This window comes from Mesocricetus auratus, unplaced genomic scaffold, assembly GCF_017639785.1.
Source record: "Mesocricetus auratus isolate SY011 unplaced genomic scaffold, BCM_Maur_2.0 Super-Scaffold_100026, whole genome shotgun sequence".
Lineage (NCBI taxonomy): Eukaryota > Metazoa > Chordata > Mammalia > Rodentia > Cricetidae > Mesocricetus > Mesocricetus auratus.
The window spans coordinates 14,183,839-14,200,733 of NW_024429207.1; positions in this window are offsets into that span (position 1 = coordinate 14,183,839).

The window sequence follows — 16,895 nt, forward strand, 5'->3', positions numbered from 1 at the left end:
GTGCTGGCATAACTGGATGCTGGCATGTAGCAGACTGCAGATAGATCCATGTCTGTTTCCATGCACAAAACTTAAGTCCAAATGGATCAAAGACTTCACCATACATCCTGCCACACTGAAATTCTTAGAAGAGAAAGTGGAAGGTACCCTTGAACGAATTGGTACAGGAGACTGCTTCCTGTAAATAACAGCCATAGTACAGACACTGAAATGGTTAATTAATAAATGGGACTCCCCGAAACCAACTCTCTTCTATAAGGCAAAGGACACAGTCAACATGACAAAAAGGCAGCCCACAGAATGGGAAAAGATATTCATCAACCCCACATCTGATGGATGATTGATTTTCAAAATATACAATGTACTCAAGAAGCTAGTCACCAAAACACCAAATAATCCAATTAAATAGTTGGATACAGAATTAAACAGAGAATTCTCAATAGAGGAATCTAAACTGGCTGAAAGACACTTAGGTAAGTTCTTGGCATCCTTAGCAATCAGGGAAATGCCAATCAAAACAATGCTGAGATAACACCTGGCTCCTGTCACAATGGCTAAATTCAAAAACACCAATGACAGTTTATGCTGGAAAGGATGTGGAGAGAGGGGAACACTCCTCCACTGTTGGTGGAGTGCAAGCACATACAGTCACTTTGGAAATCAGTATGGTGATTCCTCAGGAAAATGGGAACCAGTCTACTTCAAGATCCAGTAATTTCACTCTTAGGCATAGACCCAAAGGATGCCCATGTATACAACAAGGACATCTGTTCAACTATGTTCATAGCAGCATTATTGGTAATATTCCGAACCTGGAAGCAACCTAGATGCTCCTCAACTGAAGAATGAATAGAGAAAATGTTGCACATTTTTACAACGGAGTGGAAAAAAAAAACCCAACAAAACAATGGAATCTTGAAATTCAAAGGCAAATGGATAGAATTGGAAGAAACCATCCTGAGTGAGTTAAGCCAGTCACAAAAAGACAAACATGGTATATAGTTACTCATATAAGGATTATAGATATAGAGCAAAGGATTACCAGCTTCCAATCCACACCTCCAGAGAATCTAGGAAACAAGGAGGACCTGCCCTCCCCAGAGAAGGGGAAAGAGTCAAAATCTCCTGAGAAATTTGGGAGCCTGGGGGGAGGGGAAAGGGAGCTAGGAGAAAGAGAAGGGGAGAAGAGGAGGTGGAGGAGGTGATGAGGGATTGAGTTGGGGTAAAAATAGAGGAGAGAAAGAAAAGAGGTATCATAATGGAGGGAGCCATTATTGGTTTAAAGAGAAATCTGGCACTATGGAAATGTCCAGAGATCTACAAGGATGACCCCAACTAACTATCTAAGCTATAGTGGAGAGGTTACCTTAAATGCCCTTCCCTGATATTGGGATTGATGACTACCTTGTATGACATCCTAGAGTCTTTATCCTGTAGCTGATGGAAGCAGAAACCCACAGTTAAACACTGAACCAAACCCCTGGAATCCAGTTGCAGAGAGGGAGAAGTGATGAGCTGGAGAGACCCACAGAAACAGCTGACCTGAACAAGGGGGAGCTAATAGACCCCAGAATGAAAGCTGGGAAACCAGCATAGGACTGATCCAGACCCCATGAATGTGGGTGTCAGTTAGGGGGCCTGGGCAATCTATGGGGCCTTTGGCAATGAATCAATACTTATCTCTAGTATAGGAATTGACTTTGGGAGCCCAAGCCACATAGAGGGATATTTTCTCAGCCTAGACACAAGTGAGAGGGCCTGGGCCCTGCTTCAAATGATATGACAGACTTTGAATATTCCCCATGGAATGCCTCACCCTCCCTGGGGAGCAGAAAGGGGGGTAGGATGGGGGATGGGGGCAGGGGAGGAGGGAAGGGAGAGGGAACAGGGATTGACATGTAAAGTAAGTTTGTTCCTAATTTAAATGAAATAAAAATAAAAATAAATTGAAATAAAAAGTATACTAAAATTAAGAAAATACAAATGCACTGACAAGACGTATGAGACAAGAAACCTCCAAAGATGACCTTGGATTTGTTTCCTGTTGGTCATCTCCTGTTGGGCATGCAGTTTGCCCTTAAGAATTGTTTCTCCAGTGAGACTCCCTTGCAGAAAACTTAATTTACATTCACAAGTACTTATCAATTAGAGATAGCTTCTGGGTTAGGGATGGGGGCATGTGCCCACTTCTCTTGCCAGCTTTAGGACTCCATCTGGTTCATAACCATTGTGTTACTTCGTGTATCTATTGCTATGAAAAACCATGACCAAAGTAACTTGGGAGGAAATGATTTATTTAGTTTAAACTTTTAAATCATAGTCCACCCTGAAGGAAGTCAGGATAGGAACTCAAAGAGGGAAGGAACCTGGAGGCAGGAGCTGATACAAAGGAGTGCAAGTCACTTGATCATCTTGGTTTCTTATAACCGGAAGCACCAGCCTGGGATGACATCAGCCACAATGGGCTGGGTACTCCTCCATTAATTGCTAATTAGGAAAATGCTCTACAGGCTTGCCTGCAGCCTGGTCTTATAAAGGCATTTATTTTTTTCAATTGAGATTCCCTCCATTCAGATAACTCTAGCTTGTGTCAAGCTGACATAAAAGAATCGAGAATGTCTGTTAAGCCCCTGTGCATACTGCCAAGTCTCTGAGTTCATATATGTGTCAGTCCTGTGGGGTCCAGAAGACAGTGTTTCCTTGGTGTCCACTATTCCTTCTGGTGTTTACACCCTTTCACTTCTCCTGCAGTGTTCCCTGAACCATGAAGAGCCATCCCATTTCAAGCAGAATGTTCCAAGGTCTCTTCCTCTCTGCATATTTCTGACTGTGGGTCTCTGTATTTAATCCTTCTGCTATACGAGTAAAATTTTCCTATGATGACTGAGCCAGGCACTGATTTACGAGCATAGCAGAATGTCATTGGGTGTCATTTTATTGCTACATTATTTTAGTAGAACAGTAGTATTTGGATGATGGGGGAAGTCCTTCCGTATATATGTTTGTTTTATTGGTATAAATAAAGCACTGTTGGCCAATAGGGAAGCAAGGTAGGTGGGACTAGGAGTCTAGGAGGATGCTGGGAAATGTATTGAAGAGACTCAGGAGGGCGTCCTTGGAAAGATAAGTTCTTTTAAAAATATATATTAGTAATTATGGGTCAATGGTTAAGTCAGAGCTAGCCAATGAGAAACAATAGCAAATGGCCAACAGCTTTATAATTAATATAGTGTCTCGTGTGTTATTTGGGGTTTAAAGTGGCAACGAGACCCAGGCAACTATCGGGAAGAATGCACATTACAAGTTTTACCCTAAGTCCCTGATCTGTCTAGTTTCTAATTCTTGGTCACCCAAGCAGTGTCAGATCTAAGATCCAAGCCATGGAGTAGGACTTATGTTAAATTAGATATTGGTTTATTACACCCACAAATTTTTGCCACCATTGTACTAGCGTATCTTTCAGGAAGAACACCATTTAGATCAGAAGCTTGTGACTGAATTGGTGTTTACATTTCACTTTTGGCAGTGTGCAAAGTATCTTTCTGTGTCAAAGACATTAGCATGAAGGGGTGGATATTCTATTTAGGCACTATCTTTAATTCTCTATTTTCAAGTAGTTGTGTCGATGTTGTCCTCAGAAATGGGGCCTTTCCTCCTTCAATTTGTGGAGAGGAATATATATGTATATATATATATATATATATATATATATACATTCTCACATATATATGAGAGAGAGAGAGAGAGAGAGAGAGAGAGAGAGAGAGAGAGAGAGAGAGAGAGAGAGAGAGAGAGAATCTTGGAAACATTCTGAGTTGATTGAGGGTTCCCATGAGATCCTTTTGGCCAGCAATTCAATTAGATACAATACATTCCTGCTACAGGAAACTTCATTTGGTGACAAGAGATGTACTATTAGAGCTCTGTCTTTCCCATGATTTGGTGATTTCATTTAGGTTGTTTTCACATACATACATACATTCGTACATTCATGCATACACACTATATGTATGTAAATCTAATATGTATACATATATATTTGAATGTTTCTGTTGTATTATGTTTCCATACTACCCCTCAAATGTTGCTTAACTTTTGTTATCTCTCCCTGTATTCATCTCCCAATCTCCTATTCTCTCCCCTTCTCCAGTTCCAATGCCCTCCACATCCTAATCCATCCATAACTATCTAATCTTTGTCTCTATACCTATCCTCTATTGTTCTATGGATTGTACTTTGGCTATCATTGCTTTAACAGCTAGTATCCACATACTAGTAAATGCATACCGTATTTGTCTTTCTGGGTTTGAGTTATCTCACTCAGACTGTATTTGTCTACTTTCATCGATTTATCTGTGAATTTCATGATTTCATTTTTTTGTGACTGCTGAGCAATACAACATTGTGTGAATGTATCACATTTATTTATCCTTTAATTTGTTGATGGACATTTAGTTTGCTTCCAATTTCTTGCTCTTATGAATAGAGTAGCAATGAATACATCTGAGGAAGTGACTATGTGGTAGGTTGAAGCATCTTTTGGAAGTATGCCAAAGAATAAAGATCTTGAGGTAGATCCCAAGGAACTGTCACACTTATTTCCATAGTACAGTCCGAGCAGCAATGGAGGGATGTTCTCCTTACTCCACAACCTTTCAAGTATGAGCTATCATTTGCTATGTTTATCTTAGCCATTCTGTAGGATGTAAGATGAAATCTCAAAGAAGTTTTATTTTATGTTTCCCTGATCACTAAGGATGTTGAATACTTTTTGGATGTTAGCCCTCTGTTAGATCTGTAGTTCATAAAAATCTTATCCCATTCTGTAGGGGATACAATGTATTTTGATCATATTCACCTCAACTTCTCCTCATAACTCATCCTATGTCTACTCTTAGCTCTTTACTCTTTCCATTTCTTGTCTTGTTTTTTTAACTTAATAACCCATGAACTCCAATTTATGCTGTCTTTGGACTACTGTACATTGTGGAGTCTTCAACTTGATTATGGTGTACCTACCAGGAACCACACCCTGAAGGAAAATTGACTGTTTCCCACAGAAGCCATCAAATGCCTATAGATGTTCAGATAGATGTAGGAGTTCATGAACTCCTTTTCCACTTCATGCCTAATGTTGTCTGACGTGATCTTGTATAGCTCTTGGGCAGGGTACCATAGCTACTATAAGTCCATGATTGTGGAGGTCCTGTAATTTCTAGAAGAGACTATTTTGTTCCAGTCCTCCTTGGCCCCTGGCTCTTATGATCTTTCCTTCTCCTCTCAGCTTTGAGTCTTGTGAAATGTGTGGTCTAGATGTCCCATATACGACTATGTATCCTTCAGCCTGCATTTTAGCTAGTTTTGTATTTCTGCATAACTGACATCCACTACCCAATGAAAGAAGTTTCTCTGGGTTGAGAGCTATGCTAATCTATACGTATTTGAAGTATGAATCTGGAGGAGAGTTGGATAGTATAGCTACACAGCATAATGATGGTGGTAGGTTAACTCCTGGAGCCTATGAACATTTCAGCTCTGGGTTCTTAGTCAGATTTTCATTTTTCTTATCTACAATATTTTCTTGATATGCCTTTGTTTGATGTTAATTTGTGGTTCCAAAGGCTTCTTGTTTTGGAATGAATATTTCTTTTTCTATATTTTAGTAGTGTTCTATTAGAATTTCATTGACTAGGTTGTCTGTGCCTCTAGTGTTTATTTTGGCTCCTTCTGCCCCATTGATTTGAGGTTTTGGTCTTTTGATGTCTCTCAGAGTATTTGGACATTGTGGTGCTGTTCTTCTGGAAACCATGTTCTTTAATGTCTTACGTTCTTTTTTTTTTTTTTTTGATTGGTCAATTTTATACCTCAGGATTTCTAGTTTTACTTGAGTCATTGAGTTTTACATATGCAGGATTTCATTTTTTTTCTTCAAAGTCTCAATTTACTTGCTGCGGTTTTGAAGGCCATGTTGCTTTTAACATACATTGCTGACTTTTCAGCCAATTTTTATTAAAATTTTCCTCTATGCTGCTAATTTTTCTTTCTAGGTCATGGAATGAATTAATTTATGTGTTTATATTCTCTCTCATCTACCACTTTCACCAATTTCAATATGTTTGATTTAGGCATTTTATGAATTAATGTACTTTGGAGGCCAAAGTACATACCAATAATTTGCTTTTAAAAAATGTGTGTATATGTGACAAATACTATGTGTAGCATTCAAAGCCTAAAATCCAATTGCTTCCCCTTTGCACAATATATTGTCAACTTGTATTCTCAAAGATTTTCAATCTACGTTAATTGCATGATTCTGTTCTTCAAATTTGTGTTTGCAGATATTTGCTCCATATAGCTTTTTTCATTCTTTCCAAAAAACTGTCTTAACTTCTGCTTTAGCCTTCTCTCCTGTTTTCTTATCCATGGAGCTATTATTAGTCTCCTCCTAGAAATCTTAATAATATTTGAAGCAACTTATATATTATTGGATATCGTTTCTATTATGTATTCTGTTAATGACAATCTATTGTCTAGTAAGCCTCTTCTATTTTTCATAGTTATGCTCCTCAATTACATTAACATTTGGACCCTTGTGTCCCATTAGGGAACAGCCCAGGAATCCATTAGCTTGTCAGTCTGTGAAAGAGCTCTTCTCTTTTGTCTTGGAGTTTCTCAAAGAGAAATCACATTAGAAGATTCTCAGAATATGATTCCCAGCCCTAGAACTTCAAAAAAAGAAGGTTTGGAAATCAAATATCAGAGATCAATTGGTGTTTATTTGCTTTTCCTGGATTTTCAACCAGATTTCTATTCAGAACAAAAGGTGACCTAAGTATGGTCTCCTACACATAGTTCCTTTCTTCTTATTTTGCTCTTTGAAGGTGTATTCAGCCACAAGTCAAAGGCAGCCTCTTCCCAGCAATCACAAAATGCCTCTCCCTCCCACCTGTGATTGCCCTTAGGCTCCCACCACAGTTTCTCGTCCCTCTTTGGAAATCATCTAGATTCTGGAAGAGGACGGCAACAAGGCTACCAGGAGCGTTTTCGAAAAACGTAAACTGATTTGTGGGCTTTGACTTAACTTAGCAATTATTCATAAGTTTGTTCTATGTAGTGTAAAAATACAAAGAAGATGAATGATTAGCTCATACGAATCACTGATTGACTCATACCCACATTATGTTAGGGTATAGGCTTCCAACTAATCCTGTCTCATTTTATTCCAGGTTGAGCAAGTATGGGGAATAACTCCTCATTAAAATATCTCAGTTATATAATGCATCCGCCAAAACAGTCCATCTGAAGTAGGCTAATATTTGATTTTGCTAAAAAGAATTCTAAAAGTAAACAAATATTTAGCTTACAGAAGGTCATTTTCCTGGTTGGGGACAGAATCAAAATAACTTGGGATTTGGGAAGAAGTTTGAAAACTGAAATCTAAGAGAAAGTCTGGAATGAAAAATAGGTGTTCTTAGCTAAATATAATCTGTGTATAACCTATAGGCCCACACTAGGGAATAAATAGTCATCTATATTGGAGTATCAGTGTCCCAACTGATTAGCCTAAGTAGAAAGCTCTATAAATATTTTCCCATCATGTTCAAAAAATTTTTTGACTATTCAAGAAATTCATGCAAATTGTGTGGGAGAAAGGATGGTCACAGCTAACAGTGGGGGGGGGGGGGGGATGATTTGTGGAGTCCTTCCAAGCTGTTATATCAAGTCAACTTTCACAGTTGACAAGAGTCAAATGCGTGATTAAAAATTACCACTTCTTGAAAGATGTTAACAGGAACAGAGGTGGGAACTACTTGTTATTTTAGCGGTATTATAAAAGCAGGAATCCATACTGTGTAGATTAAATGAGCATTGAATGCCTTTTCTTTTTTGTTGTTGTTTTTTTTTTTTTTAGTTTCTGACTTTTATTGCCCTTGGACTATAACAACGTGTCTGCCCACCAAAGGGTATGGTCTCGGCTTTGGTACAGGCCACTCTGAAATGCAGGGCCTCACTCCCCCCTCACCCCCCCTCTGAAAAAAAGAAAACCGAGCCGGCCAAGATTTGCATACAAAGTCAGAAGGCCTAGTGTCCCTGCTCAGAGTCCTGTCCAGTACCTGTAGCCCGTGGTGAAAGCAGCTCAGGAGTGGGAGTAGAGTCTTCTCCTGTCTTCCTGAGTTGGATGGCTTAATGATGGTGTGGCTGGCCTCAGCCACCACGCCAGTCACCTGCACTGCGCAGACAGTACCTGAACTCAAAATGATGTGGGTCTTAAGCTTCGTGCTCAGAGTGGTGGTGCTGGGGCTAAGAGTGGGTGAAGGGCTGTGACCCCTGCTCCCTGCTAGATGCCATGTCCTCTTCTGGTTGTTGGCATTCATGGAGAGGATGTACTAGGGTACCCAGCCAGAGTGAAGCCTCTGGCCTGGGGTAAACCTTGACGGGGCTCCCAGGGCCTCCACCATGAGATGGTACACACAGTTCAGGGCTCGGATTGTGAAGCTTCAGGAGGTCTGGGGAGGGCCCTGGGTGATGAGGTGGAGCCCCAGCTCCATCCTTGGCCAGCAGTCCCTTAGCCAGTGAGATGCTAAAGGAGTCTGGCTTGGCGGCTGGTGACCTGGGCTGAGCTGCATGTTCCCATCTGCAGAGCAGCTTGTTCCCGCCTGGAAAACAGCGTGTTCCTTCTATGGGCTCTACACTGGCTGTGCACCCTGCCATCCATGCCAGAGTCTCTGCTCTTCTGGGACAAGGAGCTGTGTGTGTGTGAGCACCGTATTCGAGGACGATACCAGGTCTGTGCCCTGTGAGGAGCCACCTCATGTGGGTTACCCAGTGACTTGTCCTTTAATTCTACTGCGTTCATAGTTTGAGGACATTAGTAAACATAGAAATAACTGTTATCAGTAATAACCATCACACTAACATGAAGTCATATGAACTGTCTTTCAAAACATTGTCCCAACTGGTAGATGTGTAATATAAGTTGGCTTTAACACAACATAAAATAAAAGGATTTGCTCCTCCATGTCTAGACACCAATAACACTGACACATCTTCACTTTACTATGTTCCCTAGGTGTTGACTGAAGGTACACAGGTCACTGGCATTCTATATACTTGAAAGGAATAGTTATATCATACTTTCCATCTCTTAAAGACTTGTAAGTTTGAGAAGATATAATCTGTAATGTACATACTATCATTATGAAAGGAAAAGTAATTTCCACATACTCTTGACTTAAAGTTTTGATCATCAATTGCTTTTCCTTTCATTGATTGACTTTCTTTTACTTTTGACTGATAGATGTATCTAAATTTCAATTTTGAGCTTAAGAAATTCTATATTTAAATTTAAATTTCAAAATATGATGAGGTGTGAAGAGAAATTCAACAAGGGAAATGTTCCCCTGCTGATTCCATTTTCTCCAAGAGAAAATAAAACTGACAGTCTGGGTGCATATTACTCTCTTGGCTAAGAAACATGTCCAAGTCAAAACAAAACAAGTAGGCTCACGTGGATAAGGTAGATATTGATAAGAAACCAATGAACATGTTCCCCTGTATTTTTTAATCTTTTAAAATTTAAATTAGAAACAAGCTTGCTTCACATGTCAATCCCAGCTCCCTCTTCCTCCCCTCTTCCACATCCTCTCCAGCCCCAACCAATTCCCCTCCCAATCCCCACTCTGCTCCCCAGGGAGGGTGAGACCCTCCATGGGGGATCTCCAGAGTCTGTCATTTCATCCAGGGCAGGGCCCAGACCCTCCCCCATGTATCCAGGCTGAGAGAGCATCCCTCAATGTGACAGGGGCACCCAACGTCCATTTGTGTGCCAGGGTTAGATACTGATCTACTGCCCAAGGCCCCATAGGTTGCCCAGGCCTCTTCACTGACCCACATTCAGGGGGTCTGGATCAGTCCCAAGCTGGCCTCCCTCTCAGCCATCAGTCTGCGGTCCAAGAGCTCCCCTTTTTTTTCAGGTCAGCTGTCTCTGTGCGATTCACCAGCCCAGTCTTGACAACTTTACTCATCACTCCTCCTTCTCTGCCACTGGGTTCCTGGAGTTCAGTTAACTGTTTAGCTGTTCCCCTGCATTTTTATTGCTGCTTTGAAAAGATATTTTAAGATGTCTAGTTCAGAATAAAACCCATCTCCCCTCTCCCACTACCATGAGTTATTTTGGGAGTTCCCAGTGGGAGCTCTGGAACCAGATTTCTTGGATTAAAATCCTAGCATGTTCATTAGCTCTGTGACTAGATTGTATTTATAACCACACTGTTGCTAAATTTAAGATGATACTAATAACTAGCTGACACGATAGTTTCTAGAAATTCACTGATACTAACTTAAAACTTGAAGAAAACTATGCTCACAGAAAACTCAGTAATTCTACCGTTCCTGGGAAAGGTTACTGTCATCGGCTTTCTGTGGCAGGTGTTACCCTGGAAGGGAAAGGTTTCGAGGCTGTGGGAAGGTTGGAAAGGATGCTGATATTTTCCTAGTCTCCCTGCATTACTCAGGTGCTTCATTGTTATCCCTTGAGTGGCCTAGTATCTGGAAAGATTTCATATACTCCTAACAGCTAAAAATGCATGTATTTACACACGCTTATAATATTTCTGGTCACCAAAATATGTAGAGGTTTCTCACCCCCATACCAAAACGTTCTCATGTCTGTACTACTGAAGAGACACCAACTGCATATTCCATAATCTAACTTAATTCTGACACTATTTGGAGATCACCCAACCTGTTATGTTTTGGATGTGAACATCCCCCATAAACTCAAATGTTTGAGCACTTGGTCATCTTTTGGCGGTGAACTTCACTGGAGGAATTGGGTCCCTGAGAGGCCAGCATTGAGGTTTTTATAACCCCGCCCACTTCCTGTTCTCTTCCTCTCTCCCCAAACGTCTCCCCTTTCCACTCCATGTCCCCACTCTCATTGCAGCTTTCCAGTGTAACATGATCTTCTGCCTCTGGAACCACGACTTTCATGCCCTGAAGGTCGGTACCCTCAACCTGTGAAGCAAAGATAAACTCTGATGTGGATTGGATGTAAAATGGGTTGTTGCAGCATAAACTCATAGTATAAGCCATTGGTCCTTGGGTGGTGCTTGTTTGGATGGCTGTTAAGACATAGAGTTTCCTCCCTTCAGTCTCTCTCATGTTATATCCCTGACTCTCTCTCTCAAAGTCATTGTTACTTACCTTTATGTATGTATGCATATAGCTATATATAAATTTATATATTATATAAATTCAATCTTCTCAGTCCCTATACTGTTGCTTACATGTACATAATGTCAGCGCTGACAATTTGGTACTGCCCTTCTTCGTGTTGTGTACATACATCCACATTTCTCCTTGCTCTTGAGTACCTATTGCATGGCTGTTCATAATACCTGCAGTGCCACAGAACACTAGAACTGATCCCTTTTATCCAACTCTAGCCTGTTGACCAATTTCCAATGTAGGGATTCACTCATTTAGAGGTCAGTTAGTGGTTTCTGTACAGCTTTTAGTTTCAATTTGTTGTTTATATTACATTTTGGTTTGTTCACAGGATTTTTAAGTGACAGAACCACCTAATTATAATGGGTTTTCTAATTCAAATTTAAAAATTGTATCTTAAAGATAAATGAAAATTAGATGAATGACCTAAATGATTGTATTTTCAAAATACAATCTACACCTCATATTTTTGAAAGGCAATAACTCCTTCTGAGGAGTTAATAATGCTTTACATGGTAAGACATGCTTGTCATCAATTCTGCACAGGAAGCTGAAGATTTCAAGTTTGAAGCCATCCTAGGAGTCATAGGGATATCCTACCTCTGAAAAAAATGAAAAAACAAGCAAGTCAAGAAACTTTGTGTAAACACTATTACAACATCTAATACATTTTATTGTTTCTTTTATTACTCATTAGTGACCAGCTAAACTTTCAGACTTTAGCCCAGAAATACTTTGCTCTATTTAAAATTTCCAGGTACTTTTATTATTCATTTATAAGTTTATAGTGAAGTATAAGAGGAATCTAAACCTGTGTCTTTAATCTCTATTAATGTGATATCTCCTCATTCATGTGCCTTCATTTATTTTTAATTTTTGTCTTTGTTTTTCTGACAGGCCAAAGTACTTTTCTGCATATAAATTTACTGAGTTATATATTTGCTCTTCAAAGTGCCTTAGATCTTTCTCTGCTGTCTTCTGGATTTTAAGGTTATGTCCTTGAAATATGATAGTTCCTGTTTTGAGGTTTTTAAAAAAATTTCTTTGTTCTCGATTTTGAGATTTTTCTTTATATTCTCTCTTGTAATAGATTCAGGAATTATATTCCGTATGGGAGTCCCCTGTTGCATGGTCTCATTGCTTTCATCTCATCTTTTCCCCTGCATCTGGGAGCCACATTGAAGTTGTCCTGCTCACACTTTATTATTCTCCTGAAGTTTCTTTCTCACTATCATCAGAAAACACTTTTTTTTCCAAATTTTATTGACTTTTGTTTTCTTTCAATCAGATTTTGCTACCTAATCATGTTTTGGTTCAATTTTATGTCTTTTCCTTCCCTGCATGTGAAGTTCTGATTTTTTTCAAAGAGTTCATTATTATTATTATTATTATTATTATTATTATTATTATTAGTAGTAGTAGTAGTAGTAGTAGTAGTAGTATTACTAGTAGTAATAATATTTCAATACAGGGCTTCTCTGTATTGCTTTGGAGGTAGTCCTGAAACTGGCTCTGTAGACCAGGCTGGCCTCCAACTCACAAAGATCTGCCTGTCTCTTCCTCCCGACTACTGGGATTAAAGGCGTGTGCCACCCATGCCCAGCTATGTATTATTTTCTAATTATTCAAAAGCTTTTCTTGTATTAAAAATTTAGTGAGGAAGTGGATTGATTTGAATTTATTCTTCCATGTTCTGAAGATGTTTTAAGAATCCACTGCTGTGGGATAACCCTTTTATGTGCAGTGAACATTTTTATTTCCATTGGTTAATAAAAATAGCTGATGTGGCCTATGGCAAGGCTGGTCTGAGCCAGGCAGGAAACCCAATCAGAGATACAGGAGACGAAGAGCAGAGTTTGATGAAATGCCAGCTAGCTGTCTGAGCAACTGGATGAACTATAGAGCATGTAATGTCACAAAACCATGTGGCAAAGCATAGACTAATAATAAATGGGTAAATTTACATTGTAAGATCTAGTTATAAGGCTAAGCAATAGTCCAAACAGTTTTTAATTAACATTAAACCTCTGAATGATTATTTTAAAAGTAACTACAGGACCAGACAGTACAGAAAAGTCTCTGTTTGTTGTCCACACTTGGTTTGTAGTCTGGTTCATCCTTGGTGCACAAGACACAGGGTCATTTGATTTTTGTCCTTCTTGCTCATTGCTACTGTCTATTAATGCCTTTGTTGATGATTTTCAGACCATTAGTAAGAGGACTTCTGATGCTCTTTACGTCCCATCATATTGCTTGTTTCAAATAAACTTCGCCTTAATCTACTTTTTGCCTCTATCATTCGATTTTTGGGTACTAAAACTGCATAGCATAGAAGAACAGTTTTCCAACTGATTCTTCAGCCTCTTGAGTTCCCAGACTATATACTATCAGCTGTATTAGTTATTTTTCTCATTGATCTGCCAAAGTGATTTAAGGAGAGGGGGCTCACTTTGGGTGGAAGTTTGAGGGACCATGGTTCACTGTGATGGTTGAAGAAGTCATGGCAGCAGGAATTGGAGGATGTTGGCCCAGTAGAATTCTCAGTCAGGGATCACAGAGTGATGAGGACTTCCCTCTCTTTTCAATTCAAGTTGAGATTCCAGTCCAAGGAATGGCACTGCTGACATTTAAGGTAGGTATTCCCATTTCATTTAACCCACACATATATGTCCAGAGGTTTGTTTCCATCGTGATCCTAAACCTGTCAAATTTACTATCAGTATTAACCTCCATACATACCAGCATTGGAATCTTTGTTCATAACTGGCACTTCCCAGAATGCATTGCATTACTATCTATCTCTTCTTTCCAATCTAGACATCTGCTAAGATTTGTATATCTCTCCCACGATGATGAAAACTGCAAGATGAGGGCAAGTTGTAATATTAGCTACTTTCTGCACTGGGGATCAATTTAAAGTATAGGATAGTATGTATTTCCCTCTCTATATACAACAAGTGTTAAATATCTGAGTCAGAAGATATGTTTGGAAGTAATAATGAAAATTATTTCTTTAATCATACTATAGTCAGGCTTTTCTGGACTTTTCCCAATTATATCTTGACTTTTGAACTTCCATGTTCATCACTGTATTGTATAGTTTCATCAAGGATCCTGAGAAGAGAATTTAGCTAGGATTCCTACACTCTAGACAATAACTGGTTCCTTGTCCTCCACCTTAGTCTTTACCATCAGATCATTTTGTCCCGTTTATAGTAAGAATCATCTTACACTGAGTTATACATTATCTTTCCTTACCGCTGATATTTTTTATTAGTAATGTTCTGGTCATTAAACGCCTATCCTGACTCCCTGCCAAGCATATAAAACCTCACTTTTGTCCTGATTTTTTCTCTAACATTTTCAGGGATTTTATAAAAATAATTAATATGGCAGAATTATAAATAAAACCTACCTATAAGGAATGAATAGCAAATCACACACAGAGACATACATATCAATATAGATATTAATAAATGATCAATCAATATGTAGATAGGCATACTATATAATGATAGCAGAAGAAACATAGCAGACACAGACGGAAAATAAAATTCCTGAAAGAATTAAACAGCACTCGTACATGAATAGTTTGAAATCAGTTTTTGATACTCACTTTTTTCCCAGAAGACACTGCACATAAAAAGGAAACTGGGTCAACTATGAAATTCACAGATTCATACCCAGAAGATAAAGCAAAATAACTTCTTAGAAAAAGATAGCTATTTGGGAAAATAAGACCAGACAGGATTTTTTCCCCAGGAATCACTTTCAGAACATTAAAACAAATGTAAGATTCATCTGCACAGCTGGTGTCCACTTGGCTCACTCACTTGGTCTACACCTGACCTTAAGAAGTGCAGGAAGCTGTAAATTACAAGGTGACCCTGAATCTTTCATTCCTGCTCCAGTTTATCCTTCATATTCCCTGGAATAATGTTTAAATGACAACTCTACATAAATACTTGCCCTGATCTCGGTTGTAAGACACACTTAGGACTTGTAAGTTCCAAACACAGTATTTTAAAAAGAATCTGCCTCACATTTGTTTTTTCCTAATTTTTAACAGAACTTTTGTGATAAGACTACAATTATTCTCTGCCCATAAATTTATTTCTTTATAATTTAAGTAATTATAATTGAAGGATATAACTAATATTGGTTAAACTAAGCATTTTTGGCAGTAATTTTGTTTTCTTTCAATATTTTTCACATGATTTTTTAGGATAATATATCATTGCCTCTTCCATTTTCTTCCTCCAAACTCTCCCATGAACCCCTACTTGTTTTCTTTCAAAATCATGGTTTCTTTTTCTTTAATTGTTGTTACACACACACACACACACACACACACACACACTCCTAAATATACATAAATATAATGTTTAGTGCATGTAGTATTATTTGTATGAATAATGAATATATTTTCAGGACTGATAATTTGGCATTGAATAACCAATTGGTATTCTCTACAGTGATGGAAAACAGTTTCTACTACTCTTGTCATTTCATAGTTACTTGTAATTCTTTGTCAAGAGTCTTTGAGGCCTCATGAGTCTTCCTTCTTCTACATTATAATGTAATTTGGTCCTTCTTCAGGTCATATCAGAATTTAAACCTGTGACATCTCACCAACATGGCTGCCTAAATATGACAGCACTTTTGACAACACAATAACAGATCTTTCTTATTTTTTAGAACATTTGCAACACAACCTTGAGAAATGAAATTCAATTTTGGTTTAAACAAAACTGAAGAGTATATTATACTTTATAATTCTAGAAGTAATCATTTTGTCAAGTGCTTCTCAGTGATGACTGTGAAGAAATTACTGGATATGAGTAAAAGATATATAATAGGAGCAAGTCCAGGAGGGACCTATTAACATAGTTACTACAGTTATTGGAAATAATATAGCTTCCTTTAAAGATATAAAGAACAAGCTTTTGCTCTATGACCAGAGTCTACTTTCTTCACTCCCAAGTTCGTATAATCTTAGCTGAAAATATGCCTCTCTTGAAACGTGGGGAATACTATGTGCCATTTGGGTCTTTTTGTTTTTTATCTTGATCTTTATTTTATTTTATTTTTTGGCTAACAGAGTTTGTCTTATAGCAGTGATAGCAACAGACCAAAGAGACAGGAGGAGATTTCTATCTTTTGTCTTTGTCTTTGCTTATTCTGAATGAATGTGGCATTCCTGGACGATAACAGTTTTCCACACACCTCTGCAACTCTGGCTTATTTTCTCCAACCTCTCCTGGTCCCTTCATGTCAGAGGATACTAACTGCTTCTAGGTGACAGTGATTGGTCACTGAAGTCTTTTTATCATTTCCTTCCACAGTAAACACAACATTGTCAATGGAGACTTTCTATAACATTCTCCATATTACTCACATGGGTACACCATGTGTTTCCTGCCATAAGTCTGACTGCAATGTTCATCCTTCTTCCTTGGAATGAGAGAATCATGTCAGTTCTGCCCAACCCCTGTAACTGTCCAGAGACATATGCATAATATTTCAGTGCATTTTAATCCATCATGAATAAAACCTTGTATAACATTATTAGTTGTTGTTAGTACAGCATCATGGATGACACATGGCTAGCCATTTGTAATGTAAAGTATTTACATTATTGAATGCTTACCGAATGAAGTAAAGTG